Below are 25,891 nucleotides of genomic sequence, written 5' to 3' on the forward strand. Positions count from 1 at the left end.
AGAATTCTGAGACCGAGTTCAACAGGCATTTACATAAGTACATAATGATTACACTCCATTAGGACATTCATAACATGTATATGTAAAGGGATATACTTTGGCTATATTGAAGATCATTAGAAATAAACTTCCTTCAACTGGTTCTTCAAATAATAGTACCTCAGCTGATTAAATGAGCCTCAGCAAATTACTGGCTGGAGGCTATGAAAATCCATAAAAAAAACAAGTTAAATTCTGCATGAAAGAGCTTGCATGCCGCACAGAGGGTTCTAGTTTTACATTTTTTAATGAAATGAATGGCACTGAAAAGCAAAAAAAATAAAATTTAATGAGGATTTTATTTTAGTGATGTTGGATATGCATTTCAAAAGGAATATTTTGAAGATAGAAAAAAATTAAACTCATCATAAGAAAAAGAAAACCCAAGCTGCTCTCTGATGTTCTGAATTGATTATAGGAAATGGAGCAAACTCCATTTTCCAAAATTGCAAGAACTTGCAACACCCAAATTCTCAAAGTCATGACGTTCTCCCTCATTGATTTAAAGCTTAATGGCTGTTTTTCTGGACTAAACATAACGGAACTTGTTTTGCTATCTAATATTTCTTCCTACAGGTTATTCTGAATATCTGTAAATAATAACTTATTCAACAAGATGTGCTGTTAGTCTGTTTATCCAAACTGAAATCAGAGTTTCTCCTATCACCTGCTGACAGATATTGGGCCAGGTAATACTTCAATATACTCAAATGCCTCCTTAAAGTTCTGCTGTGATGTCTGCAAAACACCTGACAGTGGTTAGGCAGCTAGTGTGCTATCACCACTGTTTTTCATGCAGATCAGTTTAATCTCTTTGTTTCCCTGTTCTGTGCAAGTCTGTTTTTTGGATCTACCTGTATCTAGTATCTAGTCTTACAGCTGGACTTTAAGATCTTTGGAGCAGGGACTATGTAACGTGGCCAGGTGTGCCTCCGCTGTGCCCGTTTTCCCTTTCAGCGGGGCTCCTTCAACAAACTCCAGTCAGAGTCTCTCTCTCTCTAAGTTACAACCCCTCTTAGGGTCTGTTTTTTTTGTTTTGTTTTGTTTTTGTTTTTTAAATTAGATCAACAACATTCTCAAAACAAACAGAAAAGAACAACCTTTCATCCAGGCTTAAGCTAGCCACAGTCCCTCCATCCAGAGGAATTATCCCTCCTTCAGGACCACAACAGGAAACCTCTCACTGCAAGAGCCCCATCCCTGCAGCTTCCTGCTGCCTTTTACCCTGGAGTGCCTAATTCAACCCAGGTGAGGTTGGCTCTCCAGTCTATGGAAAAGCCACCATGTTATAGACTGTCTCTGTTATATGTTTTCACGGTGCTCTGCACAATGGGGTACTTGCCTCTAGGCACTACTGTAATATAACTAATAACAATATACACTCATGCAGCCCCAGTTAACTTTACTGAGGGTGCAGAGGAGAGAGTTTGAACCACACTCTGTGTGTAATGTAACAGATTCTCAGGTTTTAGAGCCAAAACTTTACTTCTGCTCTAATCAGAAGAAGGTTTACAATCTAGGGAGTGAGAGTGAAGTGCTCAGTGCAAGTCAGCCTATGCTGAGAGAATGGTTTTGGAACACACTGGATTGGTTAACTTTGGATGCTTTGGGGCCTGGATCCTGGAACTCTTATACAAGCAAAATCCCCTGGCTCTTCATTGCAAACTCTTTGGATAAAGGGATTAAAAATCTTTGTTTGTAGTGATGTGTCAACTAGTTTATGCCAAAACTTAGCTTATAAATATTATGATCTGTCTAAGAGAATGCCTAATTAGTTATTATTAACTGTATCATTTTCGTTGCTAAGAAATTATTTTGTAAAAAATGAAAACAATAGCCAATATTTATCTAGGACCTACACACAAGAAAATCTTCTGCTCTGGTTCTTTCTTTGCTATCAAATTTCAATATGCCCATAACTGTTCTGATGATGCTGGTGAACTAACAATCATAATTTCATAGCCCCAGTGCCCCCCAAAAGAAAAAAAGTCTGTCATACACACTAGAGAAGTGGTGGTAATTCTCATTGATAGACGTCACCAGCTTTGTCCTTTGAGACTAGTATAGCAGCTGAGTAATGTTCCCATTTTGCATTTCACATCTCTGCTTTGGAACTGTAATTGATTATTGTTAATAGTGATAGGAGCATAATGATTGGTTTGATTAAATGGAATTCGGTCAATCTGGGTGAGCTACAGCGCCAAATACATTTTAATTTTGGATATTCCCTCTTTTCTAAACTCTCACATTAGTTGGGAACCAGCATGGCAGAGCTGACATTTCCTATTTTTACCATGTAAATCATGAAACCTGAATTGCATTTGTGATGGATAATCCAATCATAAGTTTATGTTAAGAATAGAAAATTAAATCCCAAGGATACTCAAAATATTTATTAAAGCAATAGGTCCATTTAAGCCAGAAACTTTCATTATAGGATAATTGGAATGCATTCATTTGCATTTCTCTCAGAATTTTTCTTCCAGTTTAACACTAAAAATGAGTGCTTCTCCATGTTACATTTTAAATCTAGAGTCCTGTTCATTTAATTGCAATCCATTTAACATAGTATTCCTTACTGGCCTTTAGGCCAACATCAGTTAAGTGCCAAATTCCACCATTATCGAGGGACTGTATTCCACCCTTGCAGGCGGATGGACTGGATGATCCAGTAGGTCTTTTCCATCTCTAACTAGTATATTCCTATATTATTGGAAAATCCAAATCTATTTTGTATGCAGATGCATCAGTTTAGTGCTGTGTCCTCCTGCAGATATTATCATATAATTTGATACAACTAATTATCCTTAATTAGGACAGACCTTGTACCAGGGGTGTTGCAGGGTAGGATTTAAGACCATTGTAATTGCATGGGACTACTCACATGATGCAGGATAGTGTTGTTAATAGTGGAATCTCTATATAGTTTCAGAACAAACTAGCAGTAAAAATAAATAAAACCAGGATTATCAAGTAGAGATGGGTGAATAACTGATATTTTTCAGTTCAGTGGCAGTTCTGAAAAATTGGATAAGACATTCTGTTTGGGTCTAACCAAATTTAAATTTTTTTGGAATTTTTGGTGAATCAAACAAGTGTGTTACAAGTCTGTTCCACAGCAGGAATTCAAACCTGTGTCTCTCCTATGTCCCTGGTGTGTGCCCTAAATAATGGGGCAAAGTTTAATGCAAGGTGTAGGAGGAAAGGCAATTGCAGCACCAGAACCGCTTCCTCCTACTCTTCTGGAATTTTGTGAATGGCCAAAATTATTTTTGTCAAATTCATAAATAGTTTCACATTGACTGAAATTGTATTTCTTGGTGAGTAAAATATTTGTCTGAAAAATTTTGCTCAGCTCTACTATTTTCTTTTCTTCTGTTGTATGCAGAGGTCGGAGCTAGATGTCCAAGTTCTGTAACCAGAGAGAAAAGGAGTACTAGTGGCACCTTAGAGAGCATTGCTTATTGGAGCATTGCTCAAATAAATTGGTTAGTCTCTAAGGTGCCACTAGTACTCCTTTTCTTTTTGCGAATACAGAGTAACACGGCTGCTACTCTGCAACCAGAGAGTAGCTTCTGTATCAGGGGAGGCTAAGCACTGAAACTGCTCTCCAAATGAAGGATTTGGCACTCTTTTACAACATGAGTTATTGGCTGCAACGCTGCCCCACAGTCACAGCATGGGAAGGAAACAAGCCAAGCCAGTGCACTGTTATGGCAACTCTGGACGAACATGAGAGTAAGCCTGTTTCAAGTGGACAAGGAGGAAAGTGCATTGATGGACTGCTGAATTTACTTACTGTATTAGACTCTCTTTCCCACTGATTCTTCCATTCTTCAAGGACATAGTTTTCAGGTCTCTGGAGGCACTGGTTGTCTGTGCATAGTAAAGAGCCGATAGTGCTTTTGTCCATGGGAGAGTGAGCTGTCCTAGCAAAGAGGAGTGGAGAGATCAGTGCCCCAATTTGCAGGAGTGGGATTCCTTACCTGAATATGAGTAGACTTCTGAGTTGGCACTGCCAAGACTTCACCAATGAAGACAGAGCTATCAGTAGCTAGAAAGCTCTTACAGTGTTAGACTGGCTGATCTCCTTTTAAGTTCTCCTCATTGTTTTCAAATGCAAAATATAGCTGGCCTCCATTACCTATGACATAATAGTAACCTGGGGCTTGATCCAGAATCCACTGAAGTCAATAACAGCTTTTCCTTATATCCAAAGAGATAATTCCCTAAAGGGCAGTGTGTGATCTTGATGATAAGAAATATTCATTCCTGAGTTTTTTTAATGTTGCTGCCTCACAAGGGTGGGGTGAAGAATTTGGAAACCCAATCAGAAGTGAACATACTGTTATCATGTTGGTACTCTTTTGTCTTTCTGTCAGCATAATTTAACCTCCTGTCATGTAATTTAGCTTTAGTGTTTGTGTCCAGTGTTGATTCCCCTCCCCCTTTGTTCGCTCCTCATTTCCATTCTCTCATTCTTGTTTCATTCCTTTTCTACCTACTGAGCTTCTTTTGTCCTCTATCATGTTGACACGAAATTGCTCAAAATCTTGAGGAAGAGTCCTAGAAAACTAGAGTTAATTTCACATGGAGATGTAAAAGGTCTTATAATGTCCATGAGTGTCCTTTGTTCAAACATCTTTACAAATAAGTACAGATTTACTACTACGGGGTGCCTGTTTCATGGAAGATCAAGTATGGAATCTGTTAAAAGGCAACATGGTTCCTAGAAATAGCCTGTTCATCATAATTATTATAAAATAACCTTAATGAAGAGGCACGCTGTTCATTTTCCTTCTGAAGTAGTACAGCTACGGTTATATTGAAGAGGATCAGCATAGCCATCACGTCACCTATTATCAAGTACGTGCTTCATTCTCATTTGTACAAGCGAGGTAATTATCCTCTGGATGAGGGTCATAAATATAAACTCTACAATTACCTAACTTTTCTGTTTCTGAGACCTGAACAGTCTTACACTAGTTTGCCCAGTGGACACGTATGGCTGCTGAAGGATGGACTGCGGATAGGGACTCCTGTGGTATATTGTGCAGGTGCCAGGCAGAGTTATCACCGCAAAAGGGATGAATGAGACAATCTGGATAAAATAAAAGAGTAGCCTACCCTTCGTGTGAAAATCCAAATGAAACCCTGAGCCCTTTCTAGGTTCAAAAAGTTTAATTGCTTAGGCATTTATCTGAACCTCTTAATTTCAGCCAAGACCAGAAGTGGAAAAACCAAAATATTGTAAATGCTATGCCATATTTACCCATGTGATGGATAGGCTAAGATCTGGGATAGCTGTGTCCCCTAGCTTACTGTCAGCAGTCAGAAGGGAGAAAAGGAACACCATTTTTTGGGAGCAATTTTCATTTCATTATGTTTTCAATTGATGCTATTCATTATGGCTTACTGGATCACTCATCATTTGCACTTTGTCTAGTGTCGTATGGTACATATTTGTATATTTGCCAAACATGGAGTCCATTCCCTAGACAACCAATAAGAGTTGGAACATTTACCTTCTACCCTAAAAAGGAGTGGACCAGGAAGTCCTGCCCAGCCATTAATGTGCACTTGGATCATGTTTTCAAGCTTTTCTTCACACCCAAGAGGACTAGACACTTAATTAAAAAAAAACCAAAAACAAAAATAAAGTTGAAATTTTCTCCTAATCATATGCCTACAGAGACTGGAATTTTACGAATAATACAATTTTACTACAACTCTTGTAATAATTGATGAGACTTGTCAGTGCTGTGAACAAATTTCCATTTTTTCATGGCCTGATCATACACAAAGCATAAACAAACCAGACTTACTCTTAGATTTCACTATTGATATTCACAGCTAGATTTTCAGAAAATGTCATCCATTTCTGAAGCTGCATTTTTTCCCCCACAAATAGTAGAGACCTCATTAAGGTGGAACTGAAAATGTGACCCTTATACTTAAGTGCAGTATTGCCAATTCCAAGCAATCAAAAACCACGAGGCAGATGTGAAAAAAAGATGAGGTTTTATAAAAAATACATTTAGGGATCTTTTATCTTGCCTTCTCGATTTTGAGCTAATAGGGTTCACACCTAGTGAGAGACATAAAAGGCAATAAGAAGTTATTTAAATACATTAGGAGCAAGAGAAAGACAAAGGAAAGTGTAAGTCATCTACTTAGCGGGGAAGGAGAGCTAATAACTGAGGAAATCAAGAAGGTTGAAGTATTTAATACCTATTTTGCTTTAGTCTTCATTAAAAAGGTTAATGGTGACCAGATACTCAGCAGAATTAATATTAACAAGTGAAAAGGAAGGCAATTCAAAATACAGAAAGAACAGGTTAAGGAATTTTAGATAAGTTATATATAGTCACATCATCAGGGCCTGATGAAATTCATATGAGGTTGCTAAAGGAACAAGCTGAAGTAATCTTGGAACTGTTAGCAATTATGTTCAAGAACTCCTGGAGGATGGGTGAGGTCCCAGAGGGCTAGAGAAGGGCAAACAAAGTACCTATCTTTAAAAAGGCAAATAGAAAGGACCTCAGGAATTATAGACCAGTCAGCCTACCTTTGATACCTGGAAAGATGCTGGAACAAATTATTAAACAATCAATCTGCACAATCTGCAAACACCTAGAGGATATAAGTTTATAAGGAATAGCCAGCATGGATTTGTCAAGAACAAATCGTGCCAGACCAACATAGTTTTCTTCTTTGAACAAAGCAGTAGACATGATATATGTTGTTCTTAGTAAGACTTTTGACATAGTCACATGTGATATTCTCATGAGCAAACTAGAGAAATGTGGTCTAGATGAATTTACTATAAGACCATATTCAAAGAGTAGTTATCAACGATTCACTGTAAAACTGGGAAGCATATCTAGTGGGTTCTTGCAGGGGTCAGTCCTAGGTCTGGGACTACACTATTATTATTTTCATTAATGCTTAGGATCATGGAATGGAGAGTATGCTTATAAAATCTTCAGATGACAAGCTGGGAGGTGGGGTTTGCAAACAGTTTGGAGGACAGGATTAAAATTCAGAAGGACCTTGACAAATGGGAGAATTGGTCAGAATTCAACAAGATGAAATTCAATAAAGATAAGTGCAAAATACTTCACTTAGGAAGGAAACATCAAATGCACAGCTACAAAATGGGGAATAATTAGCTAGATGTTACTGCTGAAAAGGATCTAGGTGTTATAGTGGATCAAAAATTGAAAATGAGTTTGCAGTGTGATGCAGGCAGTGGTGAACAAAATTTATCATTCTAGGGTGTATTAACAGAAGTATTGTATGTAAGAAATAGGGAGTAATTGTCTGCTATCTTTTGCACTGGTGAGACCCCAGTGTTCAGATTACAGAGTCAGAGCGAGTCCAGAGGAAAGCAACTCAAATGATAAAAGATTTAGAAAATGTGACTGATGAGGAAAGCTCAAAAAATTTGGACATATTTGGTCCTGAGAAAAGAAGACTGAGGCCTGAGGGGGGGACCGGATGGTAGTCTTCAGTTATGTTAAGGGTTGTTATAAAGAGGACAGTGATCAATTGTTCTCCATGTACACTGAAGGTAGGACAAGAATTCATGGTCTTGATCTGCACAAAATGAGATTTAGGTTAGATATGAGGAAAAAACTTTCTAACTATAAGGATAGTTAAGATCTGGAATAATCTTCCAAGGGAGATTGTGGAATTCCCATGATTGAAGGGTTTTAAAGAAGAAGGTTGGACAAACACCTGTCAGGGATGGTTCAGGTTTCCTTGGTCCTGCCTGAGGGCAGGGGGCTGGACCTGATGACTTTGAGGTCCCTTCCAACCCTATACTTTTATGAGTCTGTGTTTTCAGTCCTTACTCTGTAACCTAGAAACTTCTTTCTTTTTTTAAGGTGAGATTCTCCCATAATTCCATGATTGGGACTTAAAAAACTCCACATCAAATATTGTGGACTCATACAATCACTAGCATTGTCAATGTTGTAATTGTGATTTTAAAATTTGTTTTGTTTGACCAAGGACTGCCAGATAAAATAAATTGCATTATTGTCTGCATTAATGTTAGAAAACACCTAATACTGACTCTTCACCCTTATTAGAATTTAGATCTACATTCTAGAATGCTCAATTAACCCAGCTGTGCCACCAATTTCCTTACCATGCCTGCTTTAAAAATTCATCATACATGTCATGAATGGACACAGTAACTTATCTTTTCTCCTTTCAGTGCATCTGAATGCTTTTTAACTTTCTACTTCTATTTGTGATTCTTTTTGATATAACCTGAGCTGCTTTTTCAGGTTTGGGGTTAACTTTCTAATTGATCCTGACTGTCTCAAGATGTTAAGATGCTGCAAATTTGCGTACTAAATGGTAATTTCTATTAATATACCATAATAATGCAAAATGATTTCAATTTGGGACTGTCACATATGATATTAGGTGAAAACTGTTGTACATAATAGCTTTTGAGGAACCGCACCATCAAAGACAGCAAGAAGCTTTCTACCTGTGGTTTAATTTTGTTATAACTGAAATGAAAAGCCTGTTATAGAAAAAGCATGCTTACTAGGTGTGACCACAATAGAAGACATATTGAGATTAAATAACACTTTTTGGGGTCCTAGGAAAAAGGACATTGGGTAAAAGTATTCTCTGTGTAGAGGGCCAGCATCATGCATATGTACCAGTTTAGGCTTTCTGGATTTCTCAAAGGTTTAAGTGGGATCTGAATACTATGTAGACCTTGTGCTATTCTTCTACAAAGGCATAAACATGATTAAAGTGAAAAACCGAACACAACTGCAGGAAAAGATCTGTGGTTATTTATAAAATATGTCAGAACTATAGATTGCATCTAAATAACTATAGTTGTTGAATTCAATGGGTGTAGATCAGTCCCTTAGTTTTCAAAAGCATACAAAAGATGTAATTTATGTATTGTATAACCCAGTAAATTGTGCATTATATTCTGTTAAATAGGATGGCAACGTTTAGTAATTCCTACCAATCTTCTTGCTTCTGTCTCTCCTAAAGCGGGTCATTTATGTTTTTTTTTTTTTGTAATTGAAACATCTGTTCAAGACAGTCTGACCAATCAGCCTTCTGTTTCCTATAGCAATTCAACTGATATTCACAAATTCCAAATTAGCGAACTTGGTGCACACACATAAACGGAACAGACATTGTGATTCGTTAATTTATTTTAATCTGGGATGCTGAAAATTCATTTGGATTAGCTGTAGGGCCCTGATTCAGCAAAGCATGGAAGATTATAATGAAGGCTCATCAACTTAAATGGGATTAAGCAGGTACTGAAGTACTTTGCCAAACAGGCACCTATATGTCATCATTTCACATAAATACAAGATATGGGAGTATAAATGGCAACAAATAAAGTGACTTAACTACCAAAGTGACCAACTACTGACACCAAGAACAAGAATTTAGCATGATTCAAAGTGGGATTGGAAGTTTATAAGGGTAACAAAAACATCCAGCATTATAATAGATAATGCTAGAAGAGAGTATCAGAAAGGATATAAAACCTCATATTTCTGGTTTTAGGGCAATCTCTAATTATTAAATATCTATGTATCTTGATGGGGTCAGATTAACTCACATCAGCCTACTGTGAGGTTTTGTTGCATCTTACTCTAAAGCATCTGATTCTGACCACTGTTAGAGATACTAAACTAGATGGACCTCAGGTCTGATCTAGTTTGGCAATTCCTATATTCCTTTGTTCATACCAGGTGGGAAAGATTGGATTTTACATAGTATATATCTTGGGCCAGCACTGGTTCCAGTTGTTAACTTTATATTTAATCTCGGATAGACTAGCAAAATAAAGGCAGTTGACAGTAGACAAATTCTGTCACTATTCTAATGAAATGATACTATTACTGACTTCTCTACTGCAATCACTTAACAGTAATTCCTCTACAACTCAGTCACCTGTCACCTATTGCTTTAGCAAGGAACTTCAGTTTATTTATGAAGGACCTGATTCTGAATTTACTTGTACTAGTTTTATACTCATGTACATTTCACTGATTTCAGAGTTCTTCCACCTCATTTGCATTAGAGTAATAAGTTCCCAACTGGGTTCTAAAACTACATATGTTGGAGGCAATTAATATTTTTTTTCCAGTGTTCATGCCTGCTATTCTTTGAGGCACAAATCCATATTCCTCTATCCAATTGTATGTGAACTGTGCATAGAATTTATGTCCTGCCTAAAACAAAATGAAAACTCAGTAAAATCTACCTTCAGATGACTATCCAAGACATCAGTAATGATTTTTCTCAAGTAGCAGATGTGATCTTTAATGTTTGAACAGAAGTCCACTGGAAGCCTTGGAATCTTTACGATGGTTATTTAAGTTGTGGCTTGCCTACTGGAGGGAATTCTTGATGCAGATTTTGATTTAAGTATTTGTATTAATGCAACCAAATAAAAAGAAAAGTTCTGTAGGTTTTTGAGGATAGGGACTGTCTCCTTGTTATATGTTTGTATCATACCTAGTACAATGGGACCCTGGCCTCTAGGTGCTAATGTAATATAAATAACAACAATTAATAACTTAAAGTATAATTTCAATATGGTCTTGTGCAGTGGTTCTCAAAGCTGGTCTACCACTTGTTCAGGGAAAACCCCTGGCGGGCCGGACCAGTTTGTTTACCTGCCGTGTCTGCAGGTTCAGCTGATCACGGCTCCCACTGGCTGCGGTTCGCTGCTCCAGGCCAATGGGGGCTGCGGGAAGTGGGGCCAGCACGTCCCTTGGCCCGCGCTGCTTCCCGCAGCCCCCATTGGCCTGGAGCAGCAAACTGCGGCCAGTGGGAGCCGCGATCGGCTGAACCTGTGGACGCGGCAGGTAAACAAACTGATCTGGCCTGCCAGGGGCTTTCCCTGAACAGGCGGCGGACCGGCTTTGAGAACCACTGGTCTAGTGGGTAGGGCACTGGACTAGCAATCAGGAGGCCTGACTTATGTAGCAGGCTCAGTCATTGACCTGTTCTGTGAACCTTGTGTAAATCACTTCACCTCTTTGTATCTTAGCCCTGGTCTACACTATGAGTTTAGGTCAGATTTAGCAGTGTTAGATCGGTTTACCCCTGCACCTGACCACACTACGAAGCCATTTTTTCTGACTTTAAGGGCTCTTAAAACGGGTTTCTGTACTCCTCCCCGATGAGTGGATTAGCGCTGAAATCAACCTTGCTGGGTCAAATTTGGGGTAGTGTGGATGCAATTCGACGGTATTGGCCTCCAGGAGCTATCCTAAAGTGCTCCATTGTGATTGCTCTGGACAGCACTCTCAACTCAGATGCACTGGCCAGGTATACAGGAAAAGCCACGTGAACTTTTGAATTTCATTTCCTGTTTGGCCAGCATGGTGCGCTGATCAGCACAGGTGACCATGCAGTCCCAGAATCACAAAAGAGCTCCAGCATGGACCGAACGGGAGGTACTGGATCTGATCCCTGTATGGGGAGATGAATCCATGCTATCAGAACTCCGTTCCAAAAGACAAAATGCCAAAATATTTGGCAAGCCTACCAAAGAATCAGAGAGGCAAACGGCTGCTCTGGGTCAGAGCCCCAGACATGCCACTTCTATGATGAGCTGCATGCCATTCTAGGGGGTGCCCCTACAACTACCCCAGCCCTGTGCGTGGACTCCGTCAATGGACTCTCACGCAACAGTGATGCGGATTTTGGGGACGAGTAAGATGAAGAGGAGGAGGAGGTTGAAGCACAGCAAGCAAGTGGAGAAACCGATTTCCCCGACAGCCAGGAACTGTTTCTCACCCTGGATCTAGTACCCTCCCAACCCACTGAAGGTGGGCTCCCGGACCTACAAGGCGGAGAAGGGACCTCTGGTGAGTGTACCTTTGTAAATATAATACACCGTTTAAAAGCAAGCGTGTTTAATGATTAATTTGCCCTGAAGACTTGGGATGCATTCGCAGCCAGTACAGCTACTGGAAAGTCTGTTAACGTGTATGGGGATGGAGTGGAAATCCTCCAGGGACATCTCAATGAAGCTCTCCTGGAGGTACTCCCAAAGCCTTTGCAAAAGTTTTCTGGGGAGGGCAGCCTTATTCCGTCCTCCATGGTAGGACACTTTACCATGCCAGGCCAGCAGCATGTAGTCTGGAATCACTGCATAACAAAGCATGGCAGCGTATGGTCCCGGTGTTTGCTGGCATTCAAGCGACATCCGTTCTTTATCTCTGTGTTATCCTCAGGAGGGTGATATCATTCATGGTCACCTGGTTGAAATAGGGGAATTTTATTAAGGGGACATTCAGAGGTGGCCGTTCCTGCTGGGCTGTTTGCCGGTGGCTGAACAGAAATCATCCCCGCTGTTAGCCATGCAGTGGGGGGAAGGGTGAAGCGATCATCCCAGAGATTTAGGTGTGTGTGTGGGGAGTGGGGTGGAGGAGGGTTAGTTGGGTTTGTGCTGCATGTTAACCTGAAAACTGCAGCCCCTCCTTTTAAATGGCCAACGCATTTTAAATAGCCAACCCAATGGGTGCTTGGTATGTGAAATGAGGGCGCTGTTGTTTGAAACCATTCCCACATGTTAGGAAGGTTAAAGAAGCCAAAAGACTGTGGCTTACCATGGCTGCCTGCAAGCCAAATTCTGTTGCCCGCCGGCCCTGCGTGTGTGATCTCTCACACCAAACCAGCAGGCCCTTGATATAAGAGGCAAAATGCAACCTTGTAAGGAAAGCACACGTGCTATGTAATGTTAACAGCTTGGTTCACCGTGAAAGAGTCTACCCATTGTTCTCTAAAATGTCTCTTTTTAAAGACTAATCTCCCCTTTTTCCCTCCCGCAGCTGCAGATGTTTCACTGCTCTCCCCATCATCTCTGTCCCAGAGGCTATCAAAGATCAGAAGCCTAAAAAAACACACTCGCGATGAAATGTTCTCTGAGCTCATGCAGGCCTCCCACGCTGAAAGAGCCCAGCACAATGCACTGAGGGAGACAATGTCAGAGTCCAGGAAAGCACAAAATGAACGCGAGGACAGGAGGGATGAGTGAGAGGAGAGGAGGGACAAGCGAGAGAACAGGAGGGACGAGCAAGAGGAGAGGTGGCATCAGCGTGACGAGAGGAGGTAGGATGCAATGCTGAGGCTACTGGAGGATCAAACTGATATGCTCCGGCATATGGTTGAGGTGTAGGAAAGGCAGCATGAGCACAGACCGCCGCTACAGCCCCTGTGTAACCAACCGCCCTCCTCCCCAAGTTCCATAGCCTCCTCACCCAGACACCCAAGAATGCAGTGGGGGGGCCTCCGGGCACCCAACCACTCATAGAATCATAGAATCATAGAATATCAGGGTTGGAAGGGACCTCAGGAGGTCTATCTAGTCCAACCCCCTGCTCAAAGCAGGACCAATCCCCAATCAAATCATCCCAGCCAGGGCTTTGTCAAGCCTGACCTTAAAAACTTCTAAGGAAGGAGATTCTACCACCTCCCTAGGTAACGCATTCCAGTGTTTCACCACCCTCCTAGTGAAAAAGTTTTTCCTAATATCCAACCTAAACCTCCCCCACTGCAACTTGAGACCATTACTCCTTGTCTTGTCCTCTTCTACCACTGAGAATAGTCTAGAGCCATCCTCTTTGGAACCACCTCTCAGGTAGTTGAAAGCAGCTATCAAATCCCCCCTCATTCTTCTCTTCTGCAGACTAAATAATCCCAGTTCCCTCAGCCTCTCCTCATAAGTCATGCGTTCCAGACCCCTAATAATTTTTGTTGCCCTTCGCTGGACTCTCTCCAATTTATCCACATCCTTCTTGTAGTGTGGGGCCCAAAACTGGACACAGTACTCCAGATGAGGCCTCACCAATGTCGAATAGAGGGGAACGATCACGTCCCTCGATCTGCTCGCTATGCCCCTACTTATACATCCCAAAATGCCATTGGCCTTCTTGGCAACAAGGGCACACTGCTGACTCATATCCAGCTTCTTGTCCACTGTAACCCCTAGGTCCTTTTCCGCAGAACTGCTGCCTAGCCATTCGGTCCCTAGTCTGTAGCTGTGCATTGGGTTCTTCCGTCCTAAGTGCAGGACCCTGCACTTATCCTTATTGAACCTCATCAGATTTCTTTTGGCCCAATCCTCCAATTTGTCTAGGTCCCTCTGTATCCTATCCCTGCCCTCCAGCGTATCTACCACTCCTCCCAGTTTAGTATCATCCGCAAATTTGCTGAGAGTGCAATCCACACCATCCTCCAGATCATTTATGAAGATATTGAACAAAACCGGCCCCAGGACCGACCCCTGGGGCACTCCACTTGACACCGGCTGCCAACTAGACATGGAGCCATTGATCACTACCCGTTGAGCCCGACAATCTAGCCAGCTTTCTACCCACCTTATAGTGCATTCATCCAGCCCATACTTCTTTAACTTGCTGACAAGAATACTGTGGGAGACCGTGTCAAAAGCTTTGCTAAAGTCAAGAAACAATACATCCACTGCTTTCCCTTCATCCACAGAACCAGTAATCTCATCATAGAAGGCGATTAGATTAGTCAGGCATGACCTACCCTTGGTGAATCCATGCTGACTGTTCCTGATCACTTTCCTCTCGTGTAAGTGCTTCAGGATTGATTCCTTGAGGTCCTGCTCCATGATTTTTCCGGGGACTGAGGTGAGGCTGACTGGCCTGTAGTTCCCAGGATCCTCCTTCTTCCCTTTTTTAAAGATTGGCACTACATTAGCCTTTTTCCAGTCGTCCGGGACTTCCCCTGTTCACCACGAGTTTTCAAAGATAATGGCCAATGGCTCTGCAATCACATCCGCCAATTCCTTTAGCACTCTCGGATGCAACTCGTCCGGCCCCATGGACTTGTGCATGTCCAGCTTTTCTAAATAGGCCCTAACCACCTCTTTCTCCACAGAGTGCTGGCCATCTACTCCCCATGTTGTGATGCCCAGCGCAGCAGTCTGGGAGCTGTCCTTGTTAGTGAAGACAGAGGCAAAAAAAGCATTCAGCACATTAGCTTTTTCCACATCCTCTGTCACTAGGTTGCCTCCCTCATTCAGTAAGGGGCCCACACTTTCCTTGGCTTTCTTCTCCACCCCAGAGGACTCCACTCCACCCCAGAGGACTGCCCAAGCAACAGAAAGTTGGCATTCAATAAGTTTTGAAGTGCAGTGTGGCCTTGTCCTTCCGTCCTCCCCTCCTCCCCCACCTCACCTGGTGCTTCCCTCCACCCCCACCCCTCCAGGGCTACCTTGGCAGTTATCCCCCCATTTGTGTGATGAATTAATAAAGAATGCATGAATTTGAATCAACAATGACTTTATTGCCTCTGCAAGCGGTGATCAAAGGGGGTAGGGGAGGGCGGTTGGCTTACAGGGAAGTAGAGTGAACCAAGGGGGTGGGTTTCATCAAGAAACAAACAGAACTTTCACACCATAGCCTGGTCAGCCATGAAACTGGTTTTCAAAGCTTCTCTGATGCGCAGCTCGCCCTGCTGTGCTCTTCTAACCACCCTGGTATCTGACTGTGCATAATCAGCAGCCAGGTGATTTGCCTCAACCTCCCACCCCACCATAAACGTCTCCCCCTTACTCTCACAGATATTGTGGAGCACACAGCAAGCAGTAATAACGATGGGAATATTGCTTTTGCTGAGGTCTAACCGAGTCAGTAAACTGCGCCAGCGTGCTTTTAAATGTCCAAATGCACATTCTACCACCATTCTGCACTTGCTCAGCCTATAGTTGATCAGCTCCTGACTACTGTCCAGGGTGCCTGTGTATGGCTTCATGAGCCATGGCATTAAGAGGTAGGCTGGGTCCCCAAGGATAACTATAGGCATTTCAACATTCCCAATGGTTATTTTCTGGTCTGGAAAGTAAGTCCCTTGCTGCAGCTGTTCCCACAGACCAGAGTTCCTAAAGATGTGAGCGTCATGTACCTTTCCCGGCCATCCTACGCTGATATTGGTGAGACGTCCCTTGTGATCCACCAGTGCTTGCAGCACCATTGAAAAGTACCCCTTTCGGTTTATGTACTGGCTGCCTTGGTGCTCCGGTCCCAAGATAGGGATATGGGTTCCGTCTATCGCCCCACCACACTTAGGGAATCCCATTGCAGCAAAGCCAGGCACTATGACCTGCACATTTCCCAGAGTCACTACCCCTGATAGCAGTAGCTCAGTGATTATGTTGGCTACTTGCATCACAGCAGCTCTCAGTAGATTTGCCCACTCCAAATTGATTCCAGACTGACTGGTAGCTGTCTGGCATTGCAAGCTTCCAGAGGGCTATTGCCACTCGCTTGTGAACTGGGAGGGCTGCTCTCATCTTGGTATTCTGGTGCTTCAGGGCAGGGGAAATCAAGTCACAAAGTTCCATGAAAGTGCCCTTACGCAAACAAAAGTTTCGCAGCCACTGGGAATCGTCCCAGACCTGCAACACTATGTGGTCCCACCAGTCTGTGCTTGTTTCCCTGGTCCAGAATTGGCATTCCACGGCATGAGCTTGCCCCACTGCCACCAGGATGGCCACATTGCTGGGGCCCGTACTTTGAGAGAAGTCTGTGTCCATGTCCTCATCACTCTCCTCAACGCACTGCCGTCACCTATTCACCTGCTTTTGCAGGTTCTGGTTCTGGTTCTGCATTTACTGCTGGATAATGCGCATGGTGTTTAGAGTGGTCAGAACTGTTGAGGTATCTGAGCGGGCTCCATGCTTGCCACGGTATGGTGTGAGCAGGAGAGTAGAGTGGCAGTGGAAGCGGCGGGTGGATGACGATGCTGACAGCAATATGGCACCTGCATGGAAAAAGGCGTGAAACGATTGACGGAGGGAGGAGCAAGGGGTAGGCTGGCAGCAGATGGCTGGGAGAGCAGCCTGAGGCAGAATGGTCCCCTCAAGGATTGAACTCACAACCCTGGGTCTAGCAGACCAATGCTCAAACCACTGGGCTTATCCCTCTGCCAATATTCCAGGCAGGACTGAATCTCCATTAGACAAAATGTAAAGAAGAGAATGACCTGAGTCACTCCCATTTATGTGCAGGTGCCCCTGACAGACTTTATCGAGGTCTGCCAGGAGCACCCATGTCCGCCCAGGTGCCCCTGAGAGACCTCACTGAGATCTGCCAGGAGCACCCATGTCTGCCAGGCGCCCCGACCGAGGCAGGCCAAGAGATGACGAGAACGGCTACTAGTCATACTGCACTATCTGCTGCCACAAGGCAATGAGCTGCTGCTGTGTAGCAATGCAGTCCCACGTCTGCCAGCACTCAGGAGACATACGGTGATGGTGAGCTGAGTGGGCTCCATGCTTGCCGTGGTATGGTGTCTGCACGGGTAACCAATGAAAAAAGGAGCGAAACAATTGTCTGCCATTGCTTTCACAGAGGGGGGGCCTGACGACATGTACCCAGAACCACCCGCGACAATGTTTTTTGCCCCATCAGGCACTGGGATCTCAATCCAGAATTCCAATCGGCGGCAGAGACTGCGGGAACTGTGGGATAGCTACCCACAGTGCAACACTCCAGAAGTCGACGCTAGCCTCGGTACTGTGGATACACTCTGCCGACTTAATGGTCTTAAGTGGGCACACAATTGACTGTATAAAATCGCTTTCTAAAAATTTGACTTCTATAAATTTGACCTAATTTTGTAGTGTAGACATACCCTTCGCTTTCATTCTCTATAGAAATTATAATTTTTTGGGGGGTAAGGATTGTCTCTTACTATGCATGTGAACAGTAACTAGCACAATGAGGCCCCTATCCTGACTAAGGCCTCCGAATGTGAAATAAGTTAGAAATAATTCAAATAGGCTTACTACAGCCAGCACACATCTAAAATCTCTGCCTCCTCTTTATTAATACTGACATAACTTGATTTGAAGCATCAAAAACCACAGTTTGTTGTCAAGAAAAGGGGTTTGAATAAAACATGCAATCAGAAGTCAAAAGTAAATCTGCTTTCATGTCTAAAAGCATTAGAGTGTAAGATGTCTCTGTCTCCTGGATGAGCTATTGGAATGTAAAAGGTCCAGTGTCTATTCATCCCATCTGAGAGAGGAAGCTGATTGCTGATTTATTTCTCTTTTTTGTCTTAAAAACAGAGATGTTTTAGCTGGCCTGCTTTTGGACAGGATTCTCTCTCCCACCTGGCCACCCCCATCCATACATCTGTTCTGGACAAATCAGTTTGCTGTTTTCACAAAATTCTCATAGTCAAGTATTAATGAGAACTCCAATTAATACCTTACATTTGTCCTAATTTTATTATATCGGTATTTTTTCATCCATACTTAGTTTGTGTTATTTATGTCCTGTCTGACTTGACTAAAATTATGAAGAGAGAGAAAAATACCTTGGCTTTGATTTTATTTCCCTCTGATTAGATTTAAGAATATAACCTATCTATGTTGACATGGCAGCACAGAGGAGAAACCTTTTAAAGTATCTTTATTTTGAATTATGAAAGTTTGCCTTCACACAGTTCCATCCTACACATTAATTCCAATCCAAACCCTCTCTACTTCTTAGGAGAGGTACTCAGGAAATCTGAGATGAAGTGAGCTGTAGCTCACGAAAGCTTATGCTCAAATAAATTGGTTAGTCTCTAAGGTGCCACAAGTACTCCTTTTCTTTTTGAGAACTTACTGTTCACCACTAGACCTTATGCTGTGGTAAAATAAAACAAATTTTGCTTGCCACAACTTTCTAGCTTGTAATTGATCTTACATTCAGAGGCTTATCAGTATGCCAAATCAGGAAACATCATGGGGAAATCCTAGTCCCGCTGAAATCAGTGGGAGTTTTGCCATTGACTTCTGTCAGGCCAATATTTCATGCAGTGTTTACTTGGAACACAGATTTCTAAATGAGCCCCATTACTTCTTAGACACGTGTGTAGCATACTAATAGAGTTGCTCAGCATTTTCAAATAAAAAAAAGTAACCCTTTTCCCCAAAATATTTTTTGGGGGTCCAGATATCACATCTCTGAATTTTTTTTCCAAAATTGAAAAAAAAATCCAGATTTTTATTGTTTCTCATTTTCCTCTTTTCTTTTTAATTCATAGTCATTTTTGAAAATTGATTTTTTTAAAAATACAATACCAAGGAAAAGGGGAAAATGGTAAATGAAAAATATTTTGAAAAGTCTAATATAAAAGTAAAAATTAACAAAAATTGGGTCCATTTCAAACCCTGTGAAATGAAAACAACTCTGAAATTTCAAAATTGTTCACAGAATTGGTTCTCCCTCTTTTCAGCAGCTCCATCTAGTATCTCTGTCAACATGGAATCTCAGGTATCCATTTTCCAGAATGGAAGCCTCTGACTACCTTATGGTCTGCTGATTCAGCATATAGCCACACGCCACATGACAGGGTATGTCTACATTACGAAATTAGGTCGAATTTATAGAGGTCGTTTTTTTAGAAATCGGTTTTATATATTCGAGTGTGTGTGTCCCCACAGAAAATGCTCTAAGTGCACTAATTCAGCGGAGTGCTTCCACAGTACCGAGGCCAGAGTCGACTTCCGAAGCATTGCACTGTGGGTAGCTATCCCACAGTTCCCGCAGTCTCCGCTGCCCATTGGAATTATGGGTTGAGATCCCAATGCCTGATGGGGCTAAAACATTGTCGCGGGTGGTTCTGGGTACATATCGTCAGGCCCCCGTTCCCTCCCTCCCTCCGTGAAAGCAAGGGCAGACACTCGTTTCGCGCCTTTTTTCCTGAGTTACCTGTGCAGACGCCATATCACGGCAAGCATGGAGCCCGCTCAGGTAACCGTCACCATATGTCTCCTGGGTGCTGGCAGACGTGGTACTGCATTGCTACACAGCAGCAGCAATCCCATATTTTAAAAGGTACACTCACCGGAGGTCCCTTCTCCGCCTGCCGGGTCCTGGAGGCAGCCTTGGATGGGTTCGGGAGGTACTGGCTCCAGGTCCAGGGTGAGAAACAGTTCCTGGCTGTCGGGAAAACCGGTTTCTCCGCTTGCTTGCTGTGAGCTATCTACAACCTCCTCCTCCTCATCATCTTGTTCGTCCCCAAAACCTGCTTCCGTGTTGCCTCCATCTCCATTGAAGGAGTCAAACAACACGGCTGGGGTAGTGGTGGCTGAACCCCCTAAAATGGCATGCAGCTCATCATAGAAGCGGCATGTTTGGGGCTCTAACCCGGAGCGGCCATTCGCCTCTCTGGTTTTCTGGTAGGCTTGCCTCAGCTCCTTAAGTTTCACGCGGTACTGCTTTGGGTCCCTCTTATGGCCTCTGTTCTTCATGGCCTAGGAGATTTTGACAAAGGTTTTGGCATTTCGAAAACTGGAACAGAGTTCTGATAGCACGGATTCCTCTCCCCATACAGCGATCAGATCCCGTACCTCCCGTTCAGTCCATGCTGGAGCTCTTTTGCGATTCTGGGACTCCATCATGGTCACTTCTGCTGATGAGCTCTGCATGGTCACCTGCAGCTTGCCATGCTGGAAATGAGATTCAAAAGTTCGCGGTTCTTTTCCTGTCTACCTGGCCAGTGCATCTGAGTTGAGAGTGCTGTCTAGAGCAGTCACTATGGAGCACTCTGGGATAGCTCCCAGAGGCCAATACCGTCGAATTGTGTCCACAGTACCCCAAATTCGACCCGGCAAGGCCGATTTAAGCGCTAATCCACTTGTCAGGGGTGGAGTAAGGAAATTGATTTTAAGAGCCCTTTAAGTCGAAATAAAGGGCTTCATCGTGTGGACGGGTGCAGGTTTACATCGATTTAACGCTGCTAAATTCGACCTAAAGTCCTAGTGTAGACCAGGGCACAGAGGACCACTTTTTGTATGCTAGAATGCATTCTGGGATAGAGCAGCAATGGAGAAGTTTTGCCATAGCAAATGGTATAACAATGCATCTCTCTCTTGTCTGTGTGATGACTGATGGAGCCTTTTCAGTTGACAACTCAAACCCAGTTTACTGCAACAAAATTAAATAGCATAGCCGAGAAGCAGTTTCAGTAAAGGGAATGGAGAAGGAGACAAGGCAGTAGCAGTGGCAGTAGCTGGTGCAATGATTGATAAAGTGAATAATAATAAATGACGCAAGAGATGCTAATATGAGTGAAAATATTCTGCCCACATTGCTTGTCACATGTTTTCAAAGTAGCTCAGCTGCCCCCTCAAGCTCTGAGGCACAGAAAAACATGGGATAGCCTCATTGACTTCTTTTTGCCATCACTCAAGTTTTCTGGCCTGAGGCTTTGGGTAATTTCAATGCAAAAATCTGCTGATTCTGTAGCACTTATGGATGTCAATGTAAAATTGATGACTGCAAAGTGTGGACAAGCCTTTGACAATTATGTCAGTAATTTTTCTGAAACATCTTTCCTGGGGTAGTCAGCTGCTGTCTATTATAACAGAAATGTAATGAAACCAGTACTAAGCACACAGCTATCAGATATAGAATATTGTGCCCCCTGGAATTATTGATGTAAAAGTAAACAGACATTGCCCAGATCCACCTACACATGCAGCCATCCACAAAGTGCTTGCTCTGAAATGGTCTTAAGTGCTGTTGGAGTTATCAGTAATGAACAACATTTCCAAAAACGGGTGCCAAAATTCATGTTTTGGCACCTAAGTAATTGGCTCAGCTGAGCACCTAACAGCTCCACTGAAGTCACCGTAGGCACTTATTTTTGTTTGGTCTTATATTTGAAGATGTTGGCCATTTGTATATAAAATGTACATGCACATTTCTAAAATACCTTTACTTTCTACCAACAAAGTATATGAGTTTAAGTATCATACAGATTACACTGCAGTTTCTGAGGTAAACTATTACATACGAAGTTACCATGCACCCTACTCAGCTGCAATTAGCACTTGCTTCATATAAAGGGGTTTGGTACCATTTTGAAAATGCATAAATCTCATCATATAGACAAAGTTTGCTTGGTTCACTGAACCAGTCACTTAGTCTACCTGTAAAAGACACAGCTGAATTGTTCTGCTGGATTAAAAAGGATGGTTAACTGTAATTGGTTGCCTTTTCCAGTAGTAGCCATATGAAGTGCTAACAGTCATCTCAGGGCACATTTGAAATCTAGTGAGCATTACATTAACACTATCTTCCGGTCCCTTGGAATCATGCCATTAAGTGCAACTTGGCTCCCTGTTCATTAAAAATGATCGGCTCTAAATCAAGATTTTTCCTATCTTGTCTTTCACACACTGCCAGTTGTCTAGGGGCCAACTCTCTTCTGATTTTGAAACTGTTTTACACTGGTGTAACTCCATTAACAAATTGGATTATTCCTGTAATAGCCTGGTATAATTCAGAGAAGATTCAGTTCCCGAAAAGTCATATTTTTCTTGTGGTATCTTATTTTTTATTATTATTTTCATGTCTAAACTTCCTTTTGAAAATAAGTCTTTACTTAAGAAAAGTCTCAATTTTTTTTATTTTTAATTTTTGTTTTGGGAAAATAAAAGTTTGATTATCAAAATGAATCCATCAGATCTGGGATTACTGAAAGGAATAAAAAAAAGGCTCCAGCCCATTACTGAAGGAGAGGCAGGTGAGAATGGGAAATGTGACCCCTTATTAACATACAACAAATGATAGGTGAAAGTGTGGATCCTGCAGTTCAGCTCTGAACTTTTTTCTTTTGAAGGAGCAACAAGACAGGCACCCCACGTCTCCAATCTCGACACCGTACAACTGTCCCCGACTCTCTAAACCTAGAACCAGACCTAGAGGCCCCATTCCAGATTGGTTTCTTCAGGTGCCCCATTCTCCAAGTAGGTTCTTCATAGAGGTGGCCATTAGGCCTGTTGTCCTCAATCAGTTTTCAGGGGATCACCTGGAGATGTGGGGGAGGGGAAAAATACACAGTGCCTAGCCACAATGTGCCTATGTGTAAGCAATACTATAGCTTTATATCTTACAAGCACTAAATTAACTTGCAAAATCTAGTAAAAAGGAGATGAGGAAAGAATTTACCAGACATTGAATAATTTAGTCACCAAGAGAGGAAATTCCCTGTCTACAAAACCTAGAAAGCTAACAAGAATGGGATGAAGCAACAGGGGGGAGAGAAATAAAAATTAACAAGTGGTGGGTGATACTAAAAGAATGTGGCCCTAAACTAGTGTAAAGGTGAACATTTTGGGCCTGACTCTTATCTCACATGAGGATAAATCAGTACTTGCCACCCACTTGCCTCAATGGGTGGGAAACTTGATGGGGCCAATGGCAATTGGGATAGCCCCAGAGGACCGGGGAGAACACATGCTGAGGGGATGCAGGGGTGTCCCTCCCCTTCAGATTCTCTAGCCACTTATTGGCTAGCTTGGGGAAGAAGGGAGTTGATTGGTCCCTCACCCTCCCATCTAATTTAAATCCTAGCCCAGGCCATAGGAAGCCTCTTCTGGCTCTGTTCCAGCAACCTACCCCACCCTGTGCTGGTCGCCTTGGAGCTGTGTTTTGTGGATGCTGTGGGTCTGATCGATCACCTGTTTTGGGGTCAGGAAGAAATATCTTCTTCCCAAAGGGGCCAAATTGGCAGAAGCCTGGGGAGTTTTTTGTCTTCCTCAGAGCATCCTGGTCATGCAGTTAAGTTAAATAGGAATAGGATTTAACAATTAGTAATAGAACTTGGTAAGGAGGTTAACTTATCACAATTTGTGGCTGGTTTCCAGTGTAATACAGAGGATAAAAGGAAAGGTTCCCAGAAGTAAAAGACTTGGGATTTTACTAATGGGCCTTGTGCATGTGGGAGAGGTGAAGTCCCTGTGGCAATGGGGGGGCCAAGGTTCTCCCCTTTAGAATCATAGAAGATTAGGGTTGGAAGGGACCTCAGGAGGTCATCTAGTCCAAAACCCTGCTCAAAGCAGGACCAACCCCAACTAAATCATCCCAGCCAGGTCCGTAAAAACCTCTAAGGGTGGAGATTCCACTTCCCTTTTAGTGCCCTCTGTCCCCTTTGCAGTGAAGGAGGGGGATGGGAGGATGCAGAAAAGTGAGCTGAGTCCTAGGCATAGGCTGAGGAGAGTCTACCCTGAGTTATGGGTTGTATGGTAGGAGCCCTATTATCCCTGCACTGGGACAAGTTAAAATATCTGGTAGGTGATGGATGGTAGGTTGGTTAGTGCCCACCCCCTGTGTTAAGGTTAATAAAGTTGTGACCTGCCACTTAAAATCCAACCCTTTGTCCTCATTTGCTGCCATGTCTACACCAATGTGTTGAAGTCAATAGAGAAGGTGGGGCAGGTGTCAAAGAGTTTTGTTAGTGTAAAACAGAATAGGCCCTATTTCTTTTTTGCATTAAAAAGAGTCTATATTATAAACATTCTTAATCACCAGATTTAACTCTTTGGATTATGTTATGCAAAAGGTCAGACTAGATGATCATAATACTCCCTGTTGCTTTAATCTATAAAACTATATTTTGTGGGAAGAAGAGGAAATGGTCATAGTAATGCAAACCTTCTCAAACATGAGTCTGGGGATTGTTACTTTTAGCAATTTCTTCCTCGAGTAAGTCTTCTCCCAACAGTAGCTAGGTGCTGCCTTAATCCACCATGATAAGGATGCCTCCCTTCTTGGTCTAAATAATAATAGTATCTGGTTCTTATTTAGTGCTTCTTGGGAGTAGATCTCAAAGCACTTTACCAAGGAAGTTGGTATCATTATCCCCATTTTACAGATGGGAAACTAAGGCACAGAGAGGTGAAGTGAGTTGCCCAACATCAGTCAGCAGGCCAGCTGCAGAGGTAGGAATAGAACCCAGATCTCCCAATCCCATGCTCTGTCCACTAGACCATACCAACTTGCAATAAGACATGTCCATGTGGTATTGTGAAATTCAAGGTCAATGGGCGACAAAAGGAGACTCATACTCTACAATGGTTTCTGCCACTGTACCTTAATCACAATTGTATGTGTAATAAAGTTTCATGTCAAAGGAAATATGGAGGGGTCAGTACTTTTAAGGAAGATCAAACATCCTCAGCTATCCTCATTTACAATGGGACCGTACTACAGCATCGACTGCAGCTACAAATAAAGAAATGACTTTTCCGTGGACAGCCAGCACCGTAAGGACCCAGCCCTACAAGTGGTTCTGTGTAGGTGGATTTCTGGACTTGTGGGCAGCCCATTTGATTTCAGTGAGGCTCCACGTGGACTCAGTGGTCTGCTTGTGCGGAGCCAGTTGCAAGACTGAGGCCTAACAGTTTAACAATATTCCCTGGGCTGCTTGGAAACACTGAAGGGATGCAGATTCCTTTCTGCACTGCAGTGTTCATTTTAACATATTTGTCTCACTACACTCAGACTCTAAGGAAAGGGGTCCACATAAAGGAGCACTTCTGGGCCCTAGAGGAAGCCACGCCTAGCTCATCATATCTGGAAGGCAGAGGAGTAAAAGAGGAGAAAACTCATCAATCCAGGAAACCCTTTTGGAGAGAGAGAGGGTAAGGTGCAACTGTAGGTTAGAAAGTACTGCACAAATCAAAATGTCACAATTTAGAAATATATCTTCACATTTCTGATAAACCCATCCCTAAAATGCATGGTTAAAATAGACAAAAGACATGAATTCTAAAATAAATATAATTTTCTTGTCTCCCAGTTTTTACTCCTCCTCATCTTGCATTACTCTGATTCCTGCTGGTCTTGCATGAGTCTCATTTATAATACCTTTTGTTTGTATCTTTAGACTGTCTAGTGTGTCTCATTTGGTTTTATACGTTGTCTGGTGGATCTCATTCTCTTTTCCATTGTGTCTCATCTGTTTTATGACAAGCTACTAAAATAACTTTTTAAATGATGTGAATGAATATAGATTTTTG

The 25,891-nt window shown here is 42.5% G+C and overlaps 1 pseudogene; it reads right to left on the minus strand.

Annotated features, from left to right (window-relative positions):
* Positions 1 to 19,912: 19,912 nt before the first annotated feature.
* On the minus strand, positions 19,913 to 20,485 carry LOC141987179 (zinc finger and SCAN domain-containing protein 32-like; annotated as a pseudogene).
* Positions 20,486 to 25,891: the final 5,406 nt, after the last annotated feature.

This window comes from Natator depressus, chromosome 1 (assembly GCF_965152275.1).
Source record: "Natator depressus isolate rNatDep1 chromosome 1, rNatDep2.hap1, whole genome shotgun sequence".
In the NCBI taxonomy this organism is placed as follows: Eukaryota; Metazoa; Chordata; order Testudines; family Cheloniidae; genus Natator; species Natator depressus.